General features: G+C 36.4%; 1 protein-coding gene across 2 annotated transcripts in view; it reads left to right on the top strand.

Moving 5' to 3' along the window:
* Positions 1–2,259: 2,259 nt before the first annotated feature.
* fndc3a (fibronectin type III domain containing 3A) overlaps positions 2,260–6,280 on the top strand; it is a 57,849-nt gene continuing 53,828 nt past the window's right edge. For both annotated transcript variants that reach the window (XM_007572387.2, XM_007572386.2), the window contains exon 1: positions 2,260–2,706. The gene's annotated coding sequence lies outside the window, so the exon portion shown is untranslated. The remainder of the gene's footprint in view (positions 2,707–6,280) is intronic.

Below are 6,280 nucleotides of genomic sequence, written 5' to 3'. Positions count from 1 at the left end.
AATTATACTAATTATAAAAATAAAAAGATATCAAGCTGCAAGGCAGTAGAGCTCTCACTAAAATCAAATGCTAAACATCTTGTAAGGATATCATAATGTAAGTCATTAGTAATTGCTATATATTTATTAATCTGGACTGCTCACATTTATTTTAACTCTTCAGAAATAACAAGCTTCCTCCTGCACAGCTATGACTATGAAAGCTCTCTGCTCTCCTACTGAGTAGTGTGTTAAGGCGCACACTTTGGTTCCTGCTCCACTGAATAATTTTATTAGGCAAATTCAAAATGAGTCAGCCGCTGGAGGAAATCATAATAACCCACAAAAAATGTATGCTTTTGAGCGGTCAGATTTCTTTTAAAGGAATGGCTCATACTTGAAACACTGTTCGCATAAATCAGAAATGTTACAACTTACAGATTTTCTAAGGAATTTTCTAAGGAAAGTATAAATCAGACTGATATGATTACACAAAAATGTGCCAATGTGTCCCTTATGCCAGTCTACCTCACACTTTCTAAATCTGTATTTCCTTTTTTTTTTTTCCCACAAATGTACTACAACAATACTACAAACATAACTAAAAAGAGAACAGGTGATAGAATTTGAACATGGGATTATAGGTAAAGTATTTACCTAAAAGCCCATGTATTTGCTCAATATTTAATTAATCACAGAGAACAAGACTCTTCATTTTTTATTATTTCTAAATACGCTGATGTGTCCAGCAGGGGGAGTTCTAGATAATCTCATATTTGTGCGTGGTGGGAGTGTAAGACAATGCGCATATTTGTGAATATCTGACGCCTATTCAATATAAGTACAAAACAAAACGTGTCTGGGACTTTGTTTAGTTATAAAAAAAATATGGGGTCACGAAATAATGAATTATACATTTCAGCTTTTTGCATTTCATACTTTTGAACCTATTTATATGCGTGAATACCCTTGGGTGAAATATAAATATCTTACACATTGTAATAAACAATCAGTCCCTTTATTTAGACAAAAAAATGGACGGATGGACGGACGGACGATAGATAGATAGATAGATATCAGCTATCCTGTGCTCCTGAAAACAAACATCCATGATGATTCCACCACCATCTTTCATAATAGTTTTTCACCAATGTTTTTTTCTTTTGGGTAACAATGCAGTTTTGGTCTCATTTGACCAGATCACCATCTTTAGCCTGATTCCTGTGTTCCCTATATGGCCTACAGTAAACTTTAAATGTGAATTTTATGCCTTTCTTCTTGTGACTCTTTCACAGAGGCATGGTTGTGGTGTGTGTGACTGTCAAATGTCTTGCCAATAGACCCTACCAGTTGAACTTTAGATCTCGAACAACAGGCCTCCTAACTGCTTTTAATGCTCTCCTTCACCGGAATGTCATTTCAGGTGGATGACCACAGGTTTTCAGTTGTACCATACACTTTCTGTTTCCCCATTGAATGAGATTTGTGAGATCTACAAAGCTTTGAATACTGTTTTATAACCTGACCCTGTTAACTTCTTTGCAACTTTATCCGTGCCCTGTCTGTCCTCATTGGTTTGCATGTTATTGTTTATTCTGTAAGGTTCTCTTAACAAATCTCTGAGGTCTTTTATGAATAGGATCTTTTGTGTTGAAAATAAGCACATATTTGTTAGAATTGATTTTATTTAGGGGCATCTAATTAAAATGGGCTGAAGAATGTGCATCACTTTTTTGTAACCCCTCCCCCCACTTATCCTTTTTGTTCAACAAAAGATCACTCTGTCTTCATAAAATTCCTATAAAATTTATTGCAGCTTGTGATTGTAACAACCAAATTATTAGAGTTCAAATAATACTTTTTCTTAAGCAGTCTAACATATATTACTGTTTTAACCTTTTACTTTTTGTAAATTTAGAACCTTACACATAACCTGAATGAAGTTTGTGTGGGAACTGAGTATTTAGATTAGATTAAGATTTTTAAGAAAGCATACGATGTTTAGTTATTATACAGCAGAGAGTTACAAATGCAAATCAAATTAAAAGCTATCTCCCTTTGCACACATTTGTTTGTCTGTGGCTGACTCGGACGAACCGCTCTAAGACACGTCAACCATATCGTCCCCCTTAAAATCAACAGAAAATTGCGCAAACAAACGAGGTTCATGAATTTCAGCACAAATTTACCCCACACACGCCTACGAAGGTAGTTAACCCCTGTATGACAACCTTGTGCATATTTTCTTTTCGTTATCTTGGAATTAAAGGGGATTCGTCAGAGTTACTCGGACGCGCATGCGCACTAAGCTCCAGCAAGCAAAATTCCTGCTTTTTATTATTCGTGGAGCAAGGCTGCGGATGGAAAGTTATCTCGATAAAACTGCCAGCTACGGTTTGTCGTCGTTGACTGGTTAGCCCTGATCTGATTAGGGCGCAGTTAGCACAGAGACGCCGTCGCTTACACGACGAGAAAAAAAGCACATCATCATCATCTCGCGAACTATTTTGCTAGGTAGCATTAGGTAGCTAATGCTAGCATGACACATTTTGCCTTTTCCTGTGTTTATCCAGGTAGCTAGCGAGGTCTCAGTCTCAGGTGTCGCAGAAGGTAGCTGGAGCTTGTAGCCTACTGACATTTAAAGGTTCCCAGGAAGAGCTTGTGTTGGAAACATCATTGTGCATCGGCGTGTCAGTCAAGACTGCTGCTGCTGTGCCAACTGACTGAGTGAGTAACATTAGCTGTAACATTCCTCACTTCTGCTGCGACAGTCAATAATGTATGAACCCCTCCCGTTTATTAAAGAAACTCTAAATTCACCGTAAGGTCATTATGTGTCAGTGTGCTGACTGAAAGGTTATGTTAGAGTTGGATAATAGATAGCGATGACATAACGCTAAGTAGACACCTGTAGCCACTTCAGTTAGCTGCACGGTGGCTGCTGAACTTAGCTAACAAAATAAGCACAGACCCTGAATATTGTTAATAGTGTTTTTATGACGTTTATGTTGATTAAAGATATTGTAGAGTCACACAGAGAAGGTGTTGGCAAAGAGAGCAAAACAACAAGCCTATATAATGGGTTCCCTGAATTGATGGCCAGCTGTTACATGTCTGCAGAACACATGATTTCCAGGTGTTGTAGCAGAACTTCAGCTTTAGGTTTGGGTTTCAGAAGAACTTTAAACAAACTCGAGGCAGTTTTTAGCTGAGTCGTATGCCTTTATATTTGAGTTAGTCGTGGAGCACTTTTGGCATTGCTATTGTGCAGTTTAACAGACTGGGATGAGCTAAAGTATTACATTAAGATGAGCTTAAACAGCGTTGAAAAAGATGTTTTTTTTACATGGTTGAAGGATTGGTTTCTGTTGGGTGAGTTGATCTATCTTTATAGGTTTGATAGCATCGTTTTAGTTTTAAAAACGAGTTATTTACAGGATGATTCACACAACATTAAAGTGAAACCAAGACTATGTCAAGATGGGGGTTTAAAGACCTAAAGGAGTCTTAGTGTTTTTCATTTGACTTAATTCATACACCTTTGTTAATGTAGGATTTAATATAATATTAAAGTAAAATAAACGGCCACATTGCTTTCATTTATTTTTAAATGAAATATAGTTGAATTGTAAGGCTAATGTTCTGTTTATTTAAACTATCTGTAAATCATGTGGCATATCCATGCCTTTTAAATCAGCTTATTTTTATTTTTGAAACATACATAATGGAAGACATTATCTTGCCACAGACCTTTTAAGTTTAATTGATAAATTGAACTTGTGTTTGAACTTGTGTTTGAAAAATGTTTTTCACATGAATTCAAAGAAATTGATCACAAAGTTCTGGTACGGTCACATCCTTCTTTTAGGATTCACTAAATCAAATAAAAAGATGCTCTTTAAGGGGGGGAGTAGCTACTAATGTTGGTATAAATCAAGGAAATTGTCCACAAGCTACAGCCAGAGATTTGCTAATAGTTGCATATGTATCTATAATCATAGGACTTAGTAGAATTAATTGCTGCAAAATTAAAAAGTACTTACATTTCTGTAAACAAAAAAAAAACAAACAGATTTTTTAGAATATTAAATTAACCATCAGGCAAGTTTGTGTGTGATGGTTAAAGTCAAAACAGCTACATTGTTGGATATACCTAGTCCCTCAGTTTATGTTTAAATATGTATGTAATTAGTGACCTAAAATCACAAAAACTGCTTCATTCCAAAATTCATTAAAGGGATTCCCACAAAACTTTCTACACATAAGTTTTGATTAGTTTTCTGTCTTTTAGTGGATAAAATAAGTGTCTAATAACTCGTAACTCTATAGTCAACCCTTTGCAAATTTATCTTTATCTCAATATCCCTGTACACTGTGCAGCTAATGGGTAATCAAGTACTATACAATGGATTTATTTGTGCTATTTGCTTATTGCAGCGAAATGCTTTGCAAGGTAAAGGTATTTGGAAAAAACAAGTTGTTTCATTGCCAACAGCAACTTTTTAAATGCATTTTCCCCAGTAGTTGGATAGACTAATACTGTGCAGCAATAATGGAGATGCTGAAGTACTCAGGAAGGCTGTGATGGTTTAAAAAACTGCTGAATAGGTGCAACATGTTCCAAGAAAATATGTCCCAAACTATTATGCGACCTACTGTTGCCCTGCCATTATCTCCAGCTTGTCTACACAGCTCCAACTCACTCATTTTCTTTTTTTCAGGACAATTCTCTGGTAACTCGAAAGATGGTTTTGCGTAAAAATCCCAGAAGTAGATTCAGACGTTTCAGAAACTTTCAGACCGCCCCATCTGGCACCAACAACCACGCCATGTTTAAAGTCCATTTAAATTCCTCCTCTTCCCCATTCGGATGCTCTCTTTAAACCTCAACAAGTCTTCACAACATCTTGATGTCTAAATGCACTGAGTTGTTTCCATGTGTAATGGTTGCTGTTTGTTTCAACAAGCAGTTTAACTGATTTATCTAATTCAGTTGTGAGTGCTTTAAAATGTATTTACTCCTGATTGAACTTTGTTTGCATACGTTTGTCTTAAAGACATACTAACCAGAAAATAATTTTATTTTGGCTTGGTCCCAGTTCATACTAAATAGAGATCGAGCTTTAAAAAAAGTATCCTCTACATCTGTAGGTTCAAGGTGTCGACTGAAACTGTAACCGTAACCGAAAGGCAGCTGGTGTTTTTGTGGACGAACACGAAAAAAGATATATGTATATATATAATCAGGGCAACAACAGATGTCGCCACAGTTCGGCTACAGGAGTTATGTGTGTTGAGTGCTGTCACAGGAAGGGCTGAACTTTGGTTTTAGTGTATCATAGCCACAATAAGAATGCAACGTTTGAGTCAGCTGGTGTTTTCGTCTGACTTTTATTAGAGGGTGGTGTGAAGGTCCATAGATAAATCGTTTTTTTCCAGAAAGAGAGGCTTGAGGAAAAGACAGGAAATAGGTGTATCATCTTATATAACCGTCAAATAAGCAGAGTGATTTAACTAAAATGTAATCATATTGTGCAACTTTTTTTTTTCTTAGAATCAAACAGCAGATTTAGCATTTCTATTTACATAAAAAGTGTGCAGCCTTGTATGGACAAACAGTCTGATATTTGTAGAAGATTAATCCCAACAGATTGGAACCAGAGTTCAACCTTAGAAGGAACCGCCCCGTCTGCAGTTTATCTTGAAATCTATTCATAATACTTTGCTAATCTCATGTCAGTCCACACTTGTATGAATAGTTCCCTTAAATCTGTTTCATTCACCATTCGACTGCAAACTGACTTTGTTGTTTCAGCATAAGGAGGGGAGGTGCTAGTCGAACAGATAAGCCAGATCACTGTGAGGTTTAGGGACGCATGCGCTGGAGTCCAATTAGGTTCAAGGACACATGTCACTGTTCTATGATGACGTTTGTGTTTATTTGTTTGACGGAGTATTTAATATATCAGTGTTTTCTTACGTGTAGTCTGAAGTTTTACAGATTTGAATGTAGAACATTTTTATTCTTTGATTTAATAAGACGATTTTTTTTACCACTATAGACAGTGTGGCACCACTGCAAGCCTTTGCTCTTGTGTTTGTCATTTAAAGAGTGTGAGAAGACATTGGGCAGTATTAAGTGCTTGACTCAGCTGTGGGTGGGGAAGATACTTGGAAACTTCTCTTGAAATGAGGGGGTGAACAGTTTTCCATTTGCCGTTATTTAATTCTGGTTTTTGATTTTTATATCTGAAGTGTGCTTGCTTTCCTTCACACATTAAATAAAGCTCACACAAACATC

Source organism: Poecilia formosa, unplaced genomic scaffold (assembly GCF_000485575.1).
Source record: "Poecilia formosa unplaced genomic scaffold, Poecilia_formosa-5.1.2 Scaffold299, whole genome shotgun sequence".
Lineage (NCBI taxonomy): Eukaryota > Metazoa > Chordata > Actinopteri > Cyprinodontiformes > Poeciliidae > Poecilia > Poecilia formosa.
This window is presented reverse-complemented; position numbering and strand designations above follow the sequence as displayed.